Source organism: Hemiscyllium ocellatum, unplaced genomic scaffold, assembly GCF_020745735.1.
Source record: "Hemiscyllium ocellatum isolate sHemOce1 unplaced genomic scaffold, sHemOce1.pat.X.cur. scaffold_173_pat_ctg1, whole genome shotgun sequence".
NCBI lineage: Eukaryota > Metazoa > Chordata > Chondrichthyes > Orectolobiformes > Hemiscylliidae > Hemiscyllium > Hemiscyllium ocellatum.
In genome coordinates this window covers 832253-853254 of record NW_026867863.1, presented here as the reverse complement: position 1 = coordinate 853254, position 21002 = coordinate 832253, and the positions used below count along the sequence as shown (strand labels likewise).

At 39.6% G+C, this 21002-nt stretch overlaps 1 pseudogene; it reads right to left on the bottom strand.

The window, feature by feature from the left end:
* LOC132810429 (Ig heavy chain V region XIG14-like) overlaps nucleotides 1-14934 on the bottom strand; it is a 17634-nt pseudogene extending 2700 nt beyond the window's left edge.
* Nucleotides 14935-21002: the final 6068 nt, after the last annotated feature.

The following is a 21002-nucleotide window of genomic DNA, read 5'->3' as shown; positions in this document are numbered from 1 at the left end:
TATAAAACAAGCTGTTGAGTGATGCAAAGGATGCAATAGTTGTGTCGCTGACAATGGTTTAGAATTACTGTCTGACATGTGAGTGCAGATCAGTCAACGTTGCATTGTTATGCAGGAGGAAGGAAGGGATAAACAATGAAAATGCAGATCTTTCAAGCTAGTCTCAGTGGTAGGGAAACTATTGGAACTATTGAGGAGCAGAATTTGTCTTCATTTGCAAGATCAATCAACAACTTCCAGCATGGTTTTATTGAGAGAAAATCATATCTTAACAATTTGGTGGTAGTTTTCAGACAGATAAATCAATGACCAAATGACAGCAATAATCAGAGCCAATAGGATCAGAGTTAAATTTCCAAATTGGATCGAGAATTGGCTGAGTGGTCGGGAGCAGAGGATAATGGTCATAAGGTGTCTGCGTGACTGTAAATCTATGTCTCATGATGTTCTGCAGGGATCAGTGCTGATTTCCTTGCTGTTTCTCTTATATACCAATGATTGAGAATGGAATGTAGGAAGGTTAATCAGCAACTTCGGAGATGAAAGGAAAATTGTCATGTTGGTAAGTCATGAGCATGATAGTTTTAGAGCGCAGGACGTCATACAAGGATTGATTATATGTGAAGAGAAGTTGCAAATGGAAATCACTCTAGATAAGAGTAAAGTATTGCACTGCGGCAGAAGAAACTGCGAGGTATTACGTTTTGAATGGTGGAAACCTGGAAATAGCTGAGGGCCATTGGTGTTCGCACCCACTGATCCCCTATATTAATGCGTCATATGGATAAAGAGGCGAGGAAGTTCGGGAGGATATTTGTTCATTTTAGGTGAGACATTGACAATGAAGAGTAGGGAGATGATGCTGGAACTTAATAACACATTGATTAGGCCATACTGAAGTGCTGTGTGCATGCTATCGACAGAATTTGATTACGCTGAAAGCAGCATTAATGAGCTTTGCAAGGATTTTGCCTGGGTTGAAGTATTTTATTTATGAAAAGATTAGACAGACGGGGGATATCCTTGCAGCAGAGGAGAATTAAGGAGAAGATGATTGCGATGTCTATACCTCAAATAATTCCAGGCAGGCTGAACTGGACAAAAACAATCCCCTTGAGGGAGAGATCAATGCCTCAGGGGCACAGGGTGAAGGCAAGGCCAGGAGTTTTAGGATGGATCTCAAGTCAAAACAATCTCAAACAGAGGGTGATGTGAGTCTGGAGCTCAGTGCTGACAAGTTATGTAGAGATTGAGCCCCTCATAATATGTATGAAATATTTAGATCCATACTTGCAAAGGCATGTCACACAAGGCAACGGATCAAGTGCTGGCACATGAAACTGGCACAGTTAGGTGGCTGTTATTTTTAGGTGTGGATTGGATGGACCAACGGGCCTTTTCCTGTGCTGTATAAAATCCTTCTGTGAGAATGGTTATCAATAATGCCTCATTCATGTTAATCACAGATGTTCTGTTGATCTCAGTTCCCACAACACTTACCTGGACATGGCATTTCTTTGCTCTTGTGTGACCCGTTGTGTTGAACCTCACAGTAGATTTTGGTGGGGCAATCTACTGCTGACCCGGGCAGGGTTAACTGGCTGCTCTGGGTATAGGTTCCACTCTTGTTTCTTACTGATCGGTAAGTCTTCAATCCAGTCGTGATTAACTCCCCACCTTTCTTCCAGGTTACCTTGGTTACATCAGGGTAATAGTCCATTGCCAAACAACCAAAGATCGGAGAACCGGTGTTGTGGTCCTCACAGGAGGAGACCAGGCCATAAAGCGTGGGGGGAGACGGTGTCTCTACGATAGAAAGATCAATTGAGCACATTAGTTTCTGTTAATTTGTCCATATCAGTTACTCAAATGCATCTTCATTTGTAAACGTTTTCCAGCATCCTCCTGCTGAAGTCCACAGTATAACTGGAGTTTATTTTTACTTCTTAACAGATGTTGATCATGATCTATATGTTTCCTCTTCATAAACATGCCCTCTATCTTTACCATTACCATATAATTTAGGAAGAAGAACATGCTGATCCCACCCCAGTAACTGTTTTAAAATCTTACCAACTGACACTTTCACTGGGTTGCAAGTGAAGAGCAGAGAGGTTTTACAAAATACAAACCAAGGAAATGCGCATTCATCAAAATTCTACAGTGTGTGCAAACAGGCCATTTGGCCCAACATATCCACACCAACACTCTGAAAAGTAACCATCCAGGCTCATTGCTCTACCCTAATACTCTACATTTAACTCTGACTAATGGACCTAACATGCCAATCCCTGAACACAGAATGCTGAAACTGCGGACCTCACTTTCTCCCTGAACACAGCATGGCTAATTTACCCAGCTTGCACATCTATAGACCTTTCGAACAAACCCACACAGCCACAGAGAGAATGTGAAAACTCCACACAGACAGTCACCCGAGGATGGAATAGAACCCGAGTCCCAAGTGCTTTGTTGTAGCAATGCTAACCACGGAAACAGTGTGCCACCCGACTAGGTACCGTGCTGCATGAAATCAGAAACGAAATCAGATATTGCTGGAAAAACCCAACAGCTGGCAGTATTTCTAGAAAGAAATCAGAGTGAACAGTTCAGGTCCAGTGACTCTTTCTCATTTATCAAGGCAGAATGTTCTCTCAGGAAAGATGGTCACTGCAGCAGCAGCATGGGCAGGAGCTGAGCACTGGGACTTGGAGGAAGTCTATCATAGCTGGACTCATGTCAATTGTCTGAAAGTTGAAACTTCTAATTTAAAATTATCTGAATTCTGGAGGACTCTGAAAAATGGAAGAGCATTAGGGTTCAAAGGCTTTGAAGGGTTACAACTAACTGAGTTGACTATTTACGTAAATATGATTTGAAAAATTAACAAGTACTCTTTAACTTTAATACATTTCAAACTGACACGCAGTTCACCACCAAAACCATCATGTCTCAGACTGAGCCCTGCTCTCCCTCGCTGTCTAGACCTAAATTTCCACTCACATTGCCAAATCCTTCCGGTTATTCACCCATTCATCCCCGGAATACACCACCCCTATCACAAGAAACACATCCAAGACAATCCATATCGGTCATGTCGATGAGCAGAGAGACCTCGGTGTCCATGTGTATAGAGCCAGTCAGGTTGATAGGATTGCTAAGAAGGCATACATTGAGTTGGCTTTCATTAGTAGAGGGACTGTGTTTCAAAAGCATGATGTTGCCTCCTGTGGCGGGAAGGTTTTATGAGGAAAGCATGAGGTTCTTGAGGCTGTTTTTGTTTGAGTGGAGAAGTTTGAGAGGTAACTTAATTGAGAGATATACGATAATCAGAGGGTTAGATAGGGTAAGCAGAGAGAGTATTTTTCCTTGGATGATGATGGCTAGCAGGAGGGGACATAGCCCTAAATTGAAGGCTGATAGGTAGAGGACAGGTGTCAGAAGTAGTTTCTTTAATCAGAGAGTAGTAAGGGTGTGGACGGCACTGTCTCAACAATAGTATATGTGTGAAATTTGAGGACATGTGAAATGTCATTGGATGAACATATGGGTGAAAATGAAATAGTGGAGGATAAAAGGTTTCAGATTGGTTTCACAGGTTGGCATGAAATAGACGCTTGAAGGGACTGTACTGCAGTCTAATGTTCCATGTTCTACATTCTAGATTGATACATAATGTCAATCCCAGAGGTTTATATAATTATGAGGGGCATGGATAGGATAAATAGACAAAGTCTTTTCCTTTGTTTCAGGGAATCCAGAACAAGAGTGCATAGGTTTAACTTGAGAGGGCTAAGATGTAAAAGAGACCTAAGGGGGGATTTTTTCATGGAAAGAGTGATCCATAAATGGAATTAGCTGCCAGAGGAATTTGTGGAGGCAGTTACAATTTCAACATTTAAGAGAAATTTTAATGGGTGTATGAATAGGAAGGGTTTGGAGGAATATGGGTCGGGTGCTGGCAGGTGGGACTAGATTGGGTTGGGATATCTGGTCGGCATGGTTTGGTGGCGTGAAGGGTCTGTTGCCATGCTGTACATCTATATGACCCTGTAATTCCACTGCTGCCACCCTGCGTCTGTCCATGTTGAATTTGGCCCTGACTGGACATGGCACCCTCATTTTCACAACCTCTGTCAGAACCCCACTACCCAGGCATGACCTCAGCCCTTGGTCACTGATCTCTCATCTTATCCAAGTCAACGTGTGCACACTGCATCCTAGCTCCTTTCGCATTTGTCCTTTACCTCATTCCATTTCTCCAGACTCTGAGCTTTGCATTTTGACATCAAGTCCACCTGCCACTGCATTACAGTGACCTTCTGCTCTCGAAAGAGCCTGGCATCCTGCACATCTCTCCAATCAGCAGCGTGGCACTCTGCTGATCTCTCCGCTAACAAGCTTGGCAAAGATAGACCTCCTGTATTTCAACTCAAACGGTCCCTCATTTACCAAGCACAATTTGACGAAACTGTGGGCAGCACGGTGGCATAGTGGTTAGCACTGCTGCCTCGCAGCGTCAGAGACCCGGGTTCAATTCCCACCTCAGGCGACTCTGTGTGGTGTTTGCACATTCTGCCCGTGTTTGCGTGGGTTTCTTCCGGTTTCCTCCCCCAATCCAATAATATGCAGATAGGTGAATTGGCAATGCTAAATTTTCCGTACTGGTAAATGGCCAGCCAAAGCCTACTAACTCAAACAATCTCATACTCCCAATCTATCCCCTCACTTGCTTACCAACGTTGAGCAAACTGCACAATGAAGCCATAGAGTCATAAAGCCACATAGCACAGAACATTTCCTTTGTTATGCTTTCCTTTATTGGTCAGAGTACAGTTTGTCCATGCTGACCAGTGTTTTCAAATTAAACTAATTCCATTTGTCTGCTATGAGCACACATCCATCAGAACCTATCCAATTCCTATACCTGTGCAAATGTCTTGTAAGTGTTGTACCTGTCTCTGCATTTACCACTTCCTCCGGCATTTCATTCCAATGTCTGGTACAGTTACAGAAAGAAGATTCAACTCCTGCACTCAATGCTCTGACCAATGAAGGAGCATGTGCCAAACCTTCAACACACTGTCTACTTGAGGCAATGTTTTCAAGAATTTATGTATCTGAACCCCCTGGTCCCTGTATTCAACATTACTACCCAGTGAGAGTATAAAGGAAGTAGGAGTATACTTAAGAGGGATATCAGGAGTGCAAAAAGGGGACATGAGACAGCTTTGGCAAATAGAATTAAGGAGAATCAGAAGAGTTTTTAAAATTACATTACGGACAAAAAAGTAACGAGGGAGAGAATAGGGCCCCTCAATGATCAACATGGTGGCTTTTGTGTTGAGCCGCAGAAAATGGCGAGAGTATTTTGCGTCAATATTTACTGTAAAAAAGGATATTGAAGATAAAGACATAGGGAAATGCACAGTGACATCTTGTAAAATGTCCATGTTATTAAAGACATTGCTAGATATCTTGAAACGGGTAAAGATGGATAAATCCATATGACCTGATCAGGTGTAGCTTAAAACTCTGTGGGAATCTAGAGAAGTGATTGTGGGACCCTTGATGAGATATTTGTATCAACGATAGTTACAGGTGAAGAGCCGGATGACTGGAGGTTGGCTATCGTGTTGCCACTGTTTATGGAGGAAATGCCATAGAACTATAGACCAGTGAGTCTGACGTAGGTTGTGGGTAAGTTGCTGGAGGGAATCCTGAGGGACAGGCTGTACCTGGATTTGGAAAAGCAAGGACTGATTAGGGATAGTCAACATGATGTTGTGTATGGGAAAGCCTGCCTCACAAACTTGACTGAGTTTTTTGAGGAATTACCAAAAATGATTTATGAGGGCAGAGTGGTAGATGTGATCTATATGGACTTCAGGCAGGCGTTTGACAAGGTTCCCCATGTGATACTGATTAACAAGGTTAGCTCTCACGGAATACAGGGAGAACTCAGCATTTGGATACAGAACTTGCTCAAAGGTAGAAGATAGAGGGTCTTGGTGGAGAGTTGTTTTTCAGACTTGAGGCCAGTTCCCAGTTGAGTGCCACAAGGATCGGTACTGGGGCCTCTACTTCTTGTCATTTACATAATTGGTTTGGATGCCAGCATAAGGGGTACAGTTAGTAAGTTTGTTGATGACACCAAATTGGAGGTGTAGAGGACAACGGAGAGGGTTATCTCATTAAACAACAGGTCGTTGACCAGATAGGCCAATGAGTTGAGAAGTGGCAGATGGAGTTTAATTCAGATAAATGCGAGGTGCTGCATTTTATGAAAGCAAATCTTAGCAGAAATTCTACACTTAATGGTCAGGTCCGAGGGAGTGTAGCTGAACATAGAGAACTTGGAGTGCACATTAATACCTCCTTGAAAGTCTAGTCGCAGGTAGATTGAATCGTGAAGAAGGCGTTTGTTATGCTTTCCTTTATTGGTCAGAGTATTGAATGCAGGAGTTGGGAGGACATGTTGTGGCTGTATAGGACATTGTTTTGGCCACTGTCGGAACATTGTGTGCAATTCTGGTCTCCTTATTATCGAAAAGATGATGTGGAACTTGAAAGGGTTCAGAAAAGATTTAACAAGCATGTTGCCAGGATTGGTGGATGTGAGCTAGAGGGTGAAGCTGGACAGGCTGGGGCTGTTTTCCCTGGAACTTCAGAGACTTAGTGCTTGAACTTATACAGGTTTAGAAAATCCTGAGGGACATGGTTAGAGTAAATAGGCAAAGTTTATTTTCTCCTGGGTTCGGGGAGTCCAGAACTAGAGGGAATAGGTTTAGGGTGAGGGGGAAAGACACAAAAAGACATAAGGGACAACTTTTTCACACAGAAGGTAGTACGTGTATGGAATGAGATGCCAGAGCAAGTGGTGGAGACTGATACAATTGCAACATTTAAGAGGCATTTGGATGGCTATATGAATAGGAAGTGTTTGGAGGGATATGGGCCATGTGCTGGCAGGTGGGACTAGATTGGGGTGGGATGTCTGGTCGGCATGGACGAGTTGGAACAAAGAGTCTATTTCCTTGCTCTACATCTCTATGACTATATGACGCTGTAAGAATCGATGCTTCTGAACTCCCAGGTCTCTCTGTTGGACAACACGATCCAGTGCCCTACAATTATCTCTGCAAGTTGTGACCTGCTTTATCTTCTTTAAAGGTCGTTTTCATTTAATCTCTACTCCAATTGCAACTCTTCAGCCCATTTGCCCAATTGCCCAATTGATCACGATCTCTTTTAGATAACGTTCATTGCCAATTATAGCACCAATTTTGGTTTCATGTGCAAATTTACAAACCATGCCCCATTCGTCGTTCTCATGACTTTCAACCGATATTGTACCCTGTTTGTCTTTTTTTCCACATACTCGTAGTATATCTTCAGAATTGAAGGAATCTATCTCCTTCTTGAAATCACTTAATGTTTTAACCTCAAGCAATTTAGTGGCGGAGAATTCCAATGGTTCACCATTCGTTCATTGAACAGTAAAGAATCGGGCTCAATTTTATCGGCTGTTGGAAAGACTGGTGAGCAGCAGGATTTATGATGATCCCATGAATACAATAGCATTCTAAAGTGACCGAGGTGCCTAATTCAGCTTCTAATTTGTATTCTAACATGTCCCTGGCAACATGTTTCAAAATTGTGATCTTTGAGGATAAGGGCGTGCATGCATGAAAATGCTTCATCTGAATGATTACCTCCAAATTAGACTCCACCTTGACTTGCAACTATTTCCCTGCCGTTTTACTTTTCCTCAATCACAGCCATGGGACTCACTTTCTAACAGTGCTGTGAATGCTAATACCACACGAGCTTCAGCAATTCAAGTATGCTGAGGACAACTGGTTTTTCAATGCGATATAAAAGTTTGATACTTCCACACCTGTCCGCCGGAAGAATTGAAAAGTATTTGAGGCACTTGCGTGCCCACACAAGGTGACATGTTGAATGGTTTAATTCTGTGTGGTTTGACTGTGTTTTCACTCAACTAACAGAGCTATTTCGTAATCATATAATGGAAATGAGGATTCCCTCATTTTTAGCACGGCAATCACACATTATGCTTTCCTGGAATAAAGAAGTACCATTAGTGGAATACGAGACTGGGATGTTACAGCCTCATTGTGTCCCTTTAAATACTCACAGAAATACCTTTCAAAAACGGTGTCTTCCTTTGTTATGGGCAGTCGAACCATTAAATTTGGGATAGACTTTGCTTGCAAAACAACGGTAGTAAAGAGTTTTAGCCAAAGAGAGGCGTCTGCAGTTAGTGCGCAGATGCACCATGATATAAGTAAGTGGTGGATCAGCTCGAGGGCTTAGTGCTGTCCTCCTCCCCATCCCTATCATGTGTCAGTCGTTAGGTTAGCACTGGCGGTGAACAATTTGTATTAAAATATTTTAGCAAATTAATTGTTTCACACATTCTTTAAAAAGTAATTCTGTTGATTACAGGTATTTGGAATGGGAGCACTGACATTCACTACTTGACTGATCAAAATAACTCTCACCCAAATACAGCAGGCACTGCACTCTGGAGTGTGCTGTTACTTCATGATGCTTTCTTGTAAAACATGATTCTCTGATAATAAATATCTCTGAACATTCTCAATTTGTTTAAGTGCATTTTCTCTCTGAAGAACTTGTTTAATCGAACAGAACATTTTTAGAAATGAATCAAAAAACTTGGAATACTAGAAAACTAAAATAAAGACAGAAATTTCTGAAGAAACTCAGCAGGTCTGGCAGCTCCTGTGGAGAGAAAGCGAGGTTAACGTTTCACGTCGAGAGACACCCCTCACCCCGCTACCCCATCCCCTCCCGCTTCAGGAAATTGTTTTCATGCTATTGGCACAAGAACTCACACCTGTTGAGTTAGACAGCGGTTACGTTTGCTTGACTGCAGTGAGAAAAGCATTCTTAGCAGAGGTAGTGGATGAGCCGAGATAACAATTGAAGACCACTTGAAAAGCTATCACCATATGATGCAAGTGTTGGAATCAGCGGAACCCCCATTGTACTGAACAATCATATTCAGCCACAGCACCAGTTTAATATAAAGTAAAACAACCTAGGCATAATCTCATCAATTATGCTTCAAAACAATACATTCTGGATTAGTTATACGTGATATTATTTGAACAGCAGTTATAAAGCTGGGAATTATTAAAGGACTTACTCGATTAACCCCAGCTAGATGTGCTCAAAATCTTGTGAACAAATATTGATCTCGAAAAAGCTGCTAAACGCCAAAGTTTTGTTTAATATCTAAGAGATACAAGTCAGGACAGAGATGAAATAGATTTCACCTGCCTCTGTGAGTGGAACTCCAACAAACACACTAACAACTCAATCTGCTTTTTTGCCCAGAATTAACCGGATAAGAGTTGGTATTTTATACTTCTCAACCAGGCTGTAAGTGAACACAGGCCGCTTGCCATGGAGTCAGGCACACTACAATAATATCACAGCAGACCTGAACACAATGAGCTTCACACTATCTCAGAGAAGACAGCCCACCTGTTTGACAGTACATACACGATGTTAAGTATTGATACTTTCCAACAACAAGGGATTGTTCCAGAAAGTTTGTACACGAAAGTAACATTGCAACAATTATCAAAGAATACTTTGACAGCAGCTCCGAATTGTCCAAATTCTCTGAGGAATAAAAAGTGGGATTACATTACCATCAATTCACTGACACTGGATTTTAACCTAGAATTCCCTTCCCTAGAACCCCTATGAATGTTGCTGCCCCACGTGGTCTACTTAGTTTGATATAGATGAAAATGTTTTGAAATGCATTATGACCGTTGCCAGTGATATTAAACGCTAATAGGTTTTCAAATAGTAAGATGCAAAATAATTTTTGATTCTACATTGTGCTACATGTCCATGACCAACTGAGGCACAAAAGGAAATAATCAACATGTTTCCCTCTTCATCGCTCAATCAAGTATCCCTTATTGCCAAGAACCAATATCAAAACATTTGGAATCTGCCTGCCTTTTGTTACTGTGGTATTCGTTCTGATTGGAATAACTTAGCCACGGCACTCAGTTCTGAGGCACCCAATCAAATATTGCAGTTCTGGCAGATAAAAGTCGATTTGAAGAGCAAGATAAAATTGAACTATCGAAAATTCAGGTACCCAAACCAGACAATTTACAAATGGTCAGGACCCGTTGACAAGTTAGTCGGAGATAACACTGAAACGAAATGTACAACAATCTGTATGTTAGCAGATATATCTGCTCAATTCCTCACATCCAATGTATTCACTGCAATTGAACATTCATCAGAGGAACTAACCAAAGGATTAATGCAAACGAGAACGTGTTCACAATGAACATAGATAATCACTGAGTCAATAAACTTAATAAGTCGTTGTAATTAGCAATGGTGAGATATGTCAACAATTAATGCAAAGCTCCGGAGGAAATGGATAATACTCCAAATAGTTTTTACATATCTGAAAGCATTTCTTGAACTGTGGAGATTTTACATGAACTGCATGACGTTAGTCCTGCATTACAGTGTGGAAATGCATGTCTGTTGAAGAAATTAGGGCAAATTCATTTTCTTGTTAGCAGCTTTTCATGTACGAAAATGTTTTTTTTTTAAAAAAGTGTGAATTGAAAACATGCTTCTCTCTGGAGTTGCCCGCTTTAACTGAGTGGCTAAGTAAATGTGGGCAGAGCGGTGGATTTGTGTTGCGCACTGCTGCCTCACAGATCCAGGTACCGGGGTTCGGTTTCAGCCTCGGGTGACTGTCTCTGTGGAGTTTACACAGTTTCTACTTTGGCTGCGTGGGAATCCTCCCACAATTCAAGGATGTGCCCGTCAGGTGAACTGGTCGTGCTATATTGTCCATGGTGTTAGGTGCATTACTCAAGGGTAAATATAGGGTAGGGGAATGGGTCTGGGTGGGTTGCTCTTCACAGGATCGGTGTGGCCTTGTAGGGTCAAATGGCCCAATATATACTATAGGAAATCAAATCTAAATAATCATCATACTTAACTAACGTGAGCAGTCTCCTTCAGATTGCTACATTGCAATAATCGGTCAAGTATATTGATTAAAAAAAATACTCTATTTTCAGCGTTTGAATAAACAATGTGCCCTGTTATCCTCGAGTTCAAACAATGTACTCTGTTATCCTCTAGTTCATGTCTTCTGCAAATTTATGAACTCCGCATATGTCTAAATACATCGATGGGAAATAAATTCTCTGCTTTTGCAGCAAGTACTTCCATTGTTTTAGAGTACATTTCCAACATATTGGAAACAGGCCATTTGGCCTAACAATTCCACACCGATCGCCCGAGCAATATGGAGCCCACGAAAACCCATTTACCCAACCCATATTTACCCCACCGAATGCACCCTAAATATGCACATTCCTGAACACTATGTGCAAAGCAACACTGCCAATTCACCTAACCTGCCCATTTTCAGGCTGTGGAAGGAAACCGGAACACCTGGAGAAAGCCGACGCAGACACGGGGCGAATGTGCAAAGTCCGTACAGATAGTTACCCGAGGGTAAAATCGAACCTGGGATCCCGGCGATGTGAAGCATCAATGCTAACCACTGAGCCATGATGCTGCCCTCCGAGTTCATAAGTGGATTATTTCAATTAATTCGAAATTTGGCCTTGGTCACCAATTCACTATAGTAGTTGTTTCCAAAAGAATGACTCTTCAGTTGATATTGTGCTGTAAAATGTAACTATTTATTTAAAAAGTAGGGATTGGGGATACCTAAATCACTGTGCAGATTAAATTACTCAGGTTTCATTTTTCACAGCAAACCCAGTTTAATCAGGGCTAGAACAATTAATTGACTCAGGACTCAGATTACTTGTGAAACCGATCAAAGCAGTGAAATTGATCTGTTGTTCATCGAATTGAGCAGAATTTCCAAATTGTCTTTGCCAATCATATTTTCCAGCCAGAAAACTTGTGTGTAATATACAGCAGAATGGAAAGGCATTTCTTGATCAATTATAACCACAGTTAAGGATTTTGTTTGCAAAGGTAACAACTTCTGGAATATTATACTTTTGAAATTCAATTTATATTTCTCTATGACTTGTTAAACTGTTTAAAGATAGACATTGTGGTTTAACTATGTAGTTGAGTTCTGAACGTGGATTGTAAAGAGTGGATTAGGTTAATCTTTAATTATTACTTCTCGTTAAGAATCGCGCCTGAAGGTATCTGTTTTCCCTTCATTTCCAAAACCCTGCGACTTACCTTTCACGTAACGTCAAGCTTTGTGAAGTTTCATTTGGCATGCTGATTGCATTGAATGAGAAAGAGGAAACTGGAGCGGTTCACTGACAGAAATCATGTGAACAGTGCAATAACAATGTAGAATACTCAACATAGCAAAGATCAACAAATGACAACACGATGTGTTTGCAGCAGAGCTAGCACTGCAAACAGTTTCAACAGAACCAAGAACATGATGTAACCTCACAAGAAAACCCGAACTGAAGTCTAACAGAACTGCTCAGAATCAAGTAAATTAATGATTAAATTGAACAAATAGTAACAAGTCATAACATCAGTTTTGTTTGTGAGGGGACGTAACATTTAAAGCTGTAACTTTTCCGGCAAAGGTTAGATTTATTTCCCAACTGTACACCCTTGATGATCATGACAATCTAGTGCAGCATTTTTAGGCATATAATGATTAATCTCTTTAAGGACAAAACAAAATTTCTCTAATGGAAAAATATTAAGACAATATAAAAAATATAATATTGTAGTAAGTTAGTTTCAATTTTGTGAACTGAGCAATTCTGCAGTTGCAGAATTTAGTCCCAAATTTTATTTTGAATGAACCGACTGAAAACAAAATTCGGTTAATTTACAATTAGAAATGCGATTTTTAAAAAAAATCACCACTGTATTAAAAAGTCAAGTTTTTCATTCCTCGCGCTTCTTTATTTCTGCCTTAAGTTGGTTTTCAGACAGTTACAAACAGATGCAAATTTTTCAATCAAGCTGAGTTAAAAATGGCATACAAATTTAACAAATGCCGAAACGATTCAGGAAAACCAAAGAACTTCACAAAGATTTTCAATTAAAAGTAATCCAGAGAGACCATCTTATCGCCAGAAAGAAAACACCAATTACAGAAAGCATGAAAACACAGATCAATTGCACAAACTGAATAAGAATCCAATCAACTCAATTCAACAGATTCGAGGAAAATAAAACCAGAATCCAATCAATTGAAAACAACAGACTTAAATGAAACATAATCAGAATCTCACCAATTCAATTCAACAGAACCAAATAAAACAATTTCAAAATTCAATCAACACACTTCAGCAAAACTAAGTAAGAGCACAGTCAGAATCCAATCAACTCATTTCAACCGAATCAACTGAAACAAATTTAAAATCCGAACAACTCAATTCAACAGAATCAAGTCAAACGATCTTAGAATCTCAATCAACAGAATGAAACATAGCCCTGCAAAAAATTATGACAGTTTCTAACCTGCTTGTCATCAACAAAATTAGCAAAATAAAGGTGAAAATATAATCATGGTAAGAACATAATGTGTACAGGAAATATATTCAAGAAATGGATAATGATATTTTAGCATTTTTAATCATGTTTGGTAATATTTTGAACATCTTCAACTTCTTAGCATTTGTTGTCGATAAGAAAACCGATAGTCCCAGTGTCACTGTCGTTAAACATTATTTATACCTGACTGATTAAGAGACATTAAGTAACCCAGCCACACTGAAAGCCCATCGGATCGAAACAAAGAGACACTCAGAGTAACTGACTCCGTCACAACCATTATAACCACTTGCTGAGCCTTAACTGAAGTCTATAATCAGCCTGAACAAAAATTATTCCGAACCAAACCAAACTCAAGACAGAATATGAGTTTCATTTAATACAGAAATTAATCACATGAATGGAAAGTTTTTAAAAAATCACAGTTAAGGTTAAAATTCTCACCTGAAGTCACTGTCACCATGGTCCCTTGGCCCCAGTCATCAAGATAGGCACAGTGTTACATTGTCTGCACTGGGCCACATAATAACTAGCTCTGCATAAAACAATCCAAAAATCTCCCATTACATTTTCGGAACCACTGGCAATATTAAGTCACAATGAAGCTACATCACATGCGCTAGTGAATTCTGATCATTCTTAATAAATTTTTATGTTGTTTTATATTTCACAGAGTAACACTTGAGCTGATTCTCAAAATAACCAATTGGTGTATCAATAATTATCACCACTTTTACAAATTAAACATGCACAGAAGCCCAGAGAACTAATACTGCACTGCAAGTTAAGACGGTTTGTAGAAATAATCACTGACGTGTTGCAAACAATAGGGTCTGAAAGGTTTTTGTATCGATCATAATTGCAGTGAATATCCACCTACCCACTGCTCTTGCGCAGTAATAGATGGCCGTGTCTTAGATCTTCAGGTTTCCCATGTTCAACACAAAAATGTTGTCTGAAGTCTCTTTGGACGCAGTAAATCGGCCCAATATCGCTGGTGCATAGTTTTTGTCGACTGAAGTATAGTAGTACAGCAGCCATTCCAGGCCCTTGCCGGGAACTTGTCGGACCCAGTGCATGTAGCTGCTGCCAAGATTGAACCCGCTGGTTTTACAGGTCAGTCTCAGGCTACCAGCAGGAGGGCCAGTCTCTGCCTCTGGCTGAGTCAAAACAACCTCTGACTGGACACCTTTGAAAAGAAAACAAATTAAATTGCAACATTAACGCTGATGAAATGATGGCTGAGTCTTTGACATTCCTGAGGTAGACTAACATTGAGACAGTATCAAAGAAAGACTTGAACAAAAAACACTCACATGATAAGAAAATCAGTAACAAACTGAGAAAAATTGTCGATACAATCATTCTGATAAATTGTGAGAAAATATTCTGTCAAGATCTTTCTAAACAAAGCCGATCCAGGCGTGTTGAATTACGGTCCAGTGCCCAGGATTTATGTGGCCATCAGAAGGGGCAGGCTGACAGCTTCCGACTCTTGGTTTCCAGTTGGAGTCTGAGACCGGATCCTGGTATCAGCTTGCACAGCCCGAAAAGATGGGTTCATGTATTTACATGAGATTACGCTTGAACTTGGAGATATACACATCTTAGGATATTTGTTTTGCTGAATAGCTTCTTTGGAAGTGTTTTTTTTAAATGGTGGAAGTAAATTTGAGTAGCTTCAGGTCTGTTTCAAATGCTAGTTGCAAGTACTTTGTTTTAAAAAATACAAAACGAATTAAATTGGAATTTAACTCCCTGTATTTCTAAATTCTTTCACAATCAGATAAAACTAAAATCAAAGTTCAAAGATATTAACAGCTAATAAAACAATTGAGCATTTTTTTTTCTGGACACTGCAATTCTCTGTCGCACTTCAAAATAACATGTAATTCATACTAGACATTGCAAAAATCAATTTAGGCAACTGAATATATAGCGTGTTCAAAGTGACTATATTTAGAATATTCAATTGCAATTTAATTCTACATTCAACCACAAGCAGATAAAACTAAATAGAACTTCACTAATATTATTAGCCATCAAATTTAGTGGCGTTATTTTTACTGTCCCTCAAAGTCTCTCTGATGTTACGAAATAATACATCATTTCCAATCTGCGTTTCTGAAATCAATCTAGGCAACCTAATATAGATCATGTCTGAAGAGATTATATTCAGAATATGATTGTATGTCACTAAACAGTTTGGTTCCTGAGATTAGAAGCAGAATGTCTCTCCTTGCATCTTCTTTTTTGAATTGCTTCGACCCTAAGATGCATCATAAAGGAAAGCTGTTTGCCTGAGAAACAAAAAGTGAGTTGGCACTGATATACAACACCCAGGTAACCTTTTAAAAGAACATCTAATGAACTAGAACAAGCCAGTCCATTAGTTAAAGCAAAATCCTCAAAATCTAAACCATTGCAGGTAACTGTCTGGGTACATCAGGAGTGTTTTGTTATATTAGTGCGTATTTCAATAATAATTACCACGAATGTTGGTCATAAACAGTACATTTCTCTGCTCACTGATAGGGACAGTTAACTCGTAACAATCAGCAAACATTCGGCGTTACATTACACCTGTATTAACCAAGTATAAAAGGGCCCATTTCGTTTTAATGAGGTGCATGAATCAGAGAATCGTGCATTAAGTGATGTGAGTTTGAACCAATTCGTATTTGTCAATTTATTTTGAAATAAAAATAACAAATGTTACTGCAACGTGGGATTTTGGTCAATTAATTTCATATTCAGAAGCTTTAAATATACTGAATAAATGGGCTGAACTAACCAGAACGTAATTGCATTCAATTTCCTGTTTTCTCATAATCATACGGTGAATGCTGTATTCAGTGACTTTCCTTTCAAAAGAAGAAATGCAAAGTGGAATGTGTCCATTGTGAGAAAATGGGAAAATATAGTTTGGTAGGATCTTATTTTGGTTGCTTCATTTCGTCTTTTGATGCAATACTTGGCAGCAAATAACCTAACTGCCGAAAAGGTCCTTGAGTTCCCAGTTTCATTTACTGGAGTTTCTGCAGTGGATCAAAGATATTTTGACTCATTGTTGCCGAGGTGGTGGAAAGCCAATTGCAAACTATCTCCACAGAATCAATTCTGCACAGCAACAAAGCTGGTGAACATTTTATTTTTAAGTTATGTGTCTTGGAGAACTCGTCCCTCCTCTCATTGAAACAAGAATTCGCGAAGTCTCAGACACAATATAAACGTCAACAGTTCATTCTAGGATCATGACAACACTGTTCAATATTGAGAAAAAAAGATAAATAGTCGCAGAGTCATGGAGTGATTAAGCATGGAAACAGAAACTTTGGTCCAGCCAGTCCATGCCAGTATTATCCCAAACTAAACTGATCCCACCTGTGTGTACTTGGCCCATATCCTTCCAAATGTTTGATATTCATTTACTTATCCAAATGTCGTCTGAAAGTTTTAACAGTGCCCGCCACAAACCATTCTCTGTGAAAAAGCTGTCTCCGTTATATATTTTACATTGTTTCTCCTCTCATAATAAAAATATGTCACCTACTGTTGAAATCCACCAACAGAGTGAAAATACAGTGGGCGGCATGGTGGCTCGGTGGTTATCACTGCTGACTCACAGTGCCAGAGACCCGGGTTCAATTCCCGATTCAGGTGACTGACTGTGTGGAGTTTGCACATTCTCCCCGTGTCTGCTTGGGTTTCCTCTGGGTGCTCCAGTTTCCTCCCACAGTCCAAAAATGTGCAGGTTAGGTGAATTGGCCACGCTAACTTGTCCTTCGTGTAAGGTGTACGGGAATGGGTCTGGGTGGGTGTGTGTCGGTGTGGACTTGTTGGGCCGAAGGACCTGTTTCCACACTGTACGTAATGTAATATGCCAATATCTTAGTCAAAACTTGAAGACAATCCCAGCTCCAAACATTTACAAAATATCATTTGGATCATCCTTGTGCCCAAAAAAGATCTCACCTTTAATCAATGGTTTCTAAAAGTTGCTTGTGTATCTGTCGTAAAGGACGTTTTCCTAAACTTCTGAAGTGCAAATTGTTCACATCCATCGGATTAAAGTAACATTTCGTGAATTACCCCACACACAAAAAAAATCAAGCAAATTTGTTAAAACGAGTTGCTCTGAGGAAGTGTACGATGGATTCATTTATCAAACTAAATCATTTCCAATATTGTGAGGCCTCGTCTATCTTCTGTACAATGGTCTAAATTGTAAGTTGTGGATCTGACTGCAGATGAAACTGATTTGTGTAGAAGTATGGTTTGAGTCTTTCACATTGTTAATATTTATTGCTGACTTTATTTGATTGGAGGGACGTTGTACCAGGCATCGTTTGGCACCATCATATACACCATTAATTTCCACATCGCTGGTGTCATGTACAGTTTATTGATATGTGATGCTTTGAAACGAAAGCTTTGAAAATTTCCGGTATGAATCATGTCAAGAAGAGCTATTCGCCATTCCACTCATGGCTTTATAAACTTACATGTAGTCACTCCCAACCCCGAACTCTCAACCTCCAGTGAAAAATGTTCAAGTCTATCTGGATTTCCAACATTGATTCTGTTCCCGCACATTCCGTTGTTAAAGATCCTCCTGCCGCCCCAGGTCCACAGACAGCGTCCCTTGATACGAGTTCAAAGAAGTGAAAGGAAGTTGTCCCACTATATTGTTTAATTTTATTTGGCTTCAAAAATAAATATTCATGTTATTGCTGATTTATTGGAGAATGCAATGTGCCAGTATTTGCTGAAATACATGCAGCACCATCCTGAACCTGATTTGCAGGTTCACCTGCTGCTCACATACGCAAGTGGGCATCAGGGAACAGTGAACATTGCCCATCCCCACAACAACCCACCGACACACACAACCTCCCCTGTACTTTGCACTTTGTGAATTGCATATTTTTAATAATCAATTAATCGGAAGTGGTTTTTAAAACTTATTTACTTCATGTTGCTGATCTTGGCAAGATAAACGTATGTTGCTGTCAGCTTTTCTGGAGAGCATGTCTGCATTTTTCACATGTCATTTCCATTGATTCATGTTGCTGATCTTGGCTAAACAAACGTACGTTGCTATCACCATTTCTGGGGAAAATGTCTGCATTTTTCTCCTTTAAGTCAAGAATACTCAAAACGTCTTGAGAAACATCTACCCCTTCTTTTTCCCCATAAGCCAGGATTTACAACATTGGAAATCATATCTATGATGAAAGTGGATTAGACCCTACGCAATGTTCCCAAATATTTACTTGAAGTGCTATCACCAACAGGTTTGTGGACAACATACTTTAAAGTGGGTGTCAGCTGGAAAGGTCTGTTTTCAGGTGGCACAGGTGCGATGGGCGAAGCGGTCTCTCATTGTCGTGAAAGATTTCTACAACTCTAAATTCATCTTGCCTACTTTGTCTAATTCAGAGGCTCTAATTCAAATGATTCATTCCGGAAACATTCCAAGCCTTCGTTTTAATGATGTCACATGTCTATAAATTCCACCTGACACTCCAGCTCGCGATGTGGAAAATAATGGTCTAATTAATGGTGCCAGATGATGCCTAAGACAACATTCCTTTATTCAACTAAAGTCAGCAATATTAATTAACAAATCGAAAAGCACAAACTGTGCTTTTACCCAGTTTCACCTGCAGTCAGACCCAAAATTCAAACCATTAAAGCTCTCACAGCACTCATCCATTCAACACTGAAACGGTTGTTCAAAGATATTTTGCATATGTGTGTGTGCATGAGTGTGCCTGTTCATTATAAGCTACTCAACATTACAAAATCAGAAAGACAAGAGTAGGGGTTCAAGCCCCTTTACACTGCTACATCAAATGATTTCCATGATTGTACAGTCGATGTATGTGCTGGGTAAATCTCCCTCCATATTGCACTGTCCAATGCATCATATCAAATACATTTTGGTTTATAGTAGAACTGCATCCAGGATTCCCTGAAAAAAATCCTCCCAGAGCAGGCACAACACAGAATCGATACAGAATAAATCGCCTTGTAGAATATTAAACATTCCATGAGATATGCAGAAAAGGTTAAATATAGGCTAAATATGCATTACGCTGAGCCATTAAACATTCCTCAGCCAAGAATTATACTGGTGAGATAAAATGATAACACTAACACAGTAAAGTTTTGCAGTCTCAACCATTTACAGTCACTCAATACTCAGACAGATTTTCGAGAACATCTTGCCCTACTGATTCAAATCACTGTGAAGAAAAGGATGAATTTGGCTGAGAGGATATGTTGATGAGGTGTTGACTTCATGTTATTGAGGAAAACCTTGACTGACTGTGGAGAGGCAAAACAAGACATCAGCTTTAAAGACAAAAGGGGGCAAGGCAGGAGGGGAAGAGAGAAAGAGAGAGACTGAAACATTGGTTGTGCCAATATATCTCTTAATTTTTTTTGACTAAACATGACAATTGATACCTCTGTCATTTAAGAATCATACATCCTATGTATCAAAACGGTCCAACATAAATTACTATTGGAATGCATTCAGTTATTTGCATTTTTTGCCAATAATCGTGCTTTGTGTTTGTGGGGAAATACAAATTGGGGTTTTGTTGTTCTGTAATCTATTCTGAGAGTTCTATTTCTGTGTTAAGTTACAGAAATGCTTAATTGGTTTCATGGAAGTGTTGATGACAGCAAAGCCAGATGAACGAAATAATTTACTGGTAAGTTTTAATTCGAAACAAGTTTATTTAAGAATGTTGACAGTTTGCAGAAAGGAATACAAATTAATGAACATTAATTGTAAGAGATGCTATTTATTTCAGGAAATTAAACACAATTTAACACTTTTATTTAGATTAAGAATTCCGTTCTGAAAGTTCTGCAATTAAACGTCTCTGTCCAACTACTCTGAATGTCCCATTGATTTATATTGTAGTCCGTTTAGACAGGAAAATATCAAAAGGTGCAACACAGCTCAAAGTGCATTTTAGAATATTCATGTAAAATATTTGAAGTGACATCAGGAACTGCCGCAACAACTACATTTAATTGATGTAGTTGTTGCGAGATATCATCAAGCATTATTGATATAGTTGTTGCTAGGTTTCATCACGCATATATTTTCTTATATTCTTTCCTAAAATGTTGACATTGCTGGCAAGGTCAGCAATGAGTCCCTATCCCCGAACGCCCATTGTATAGCTTGTGAAGGCCACTTCAGAACGCAATGAATTACTTCCCGATTGCTCCGGAATCTCATGTCGGCCAGATCAGGTAAAGGCGATAGACGACTTTCCTAATTCATTAGTGAACCAGCTGATTTTGTATTTTTTCCATTGACTTTGATAACATTGCCACCATTCGGCTTTTTTTCTGATTCCATGATTTCTTTGAATTCGAATTTCACCCTGGGAAAACGATGGTATTCC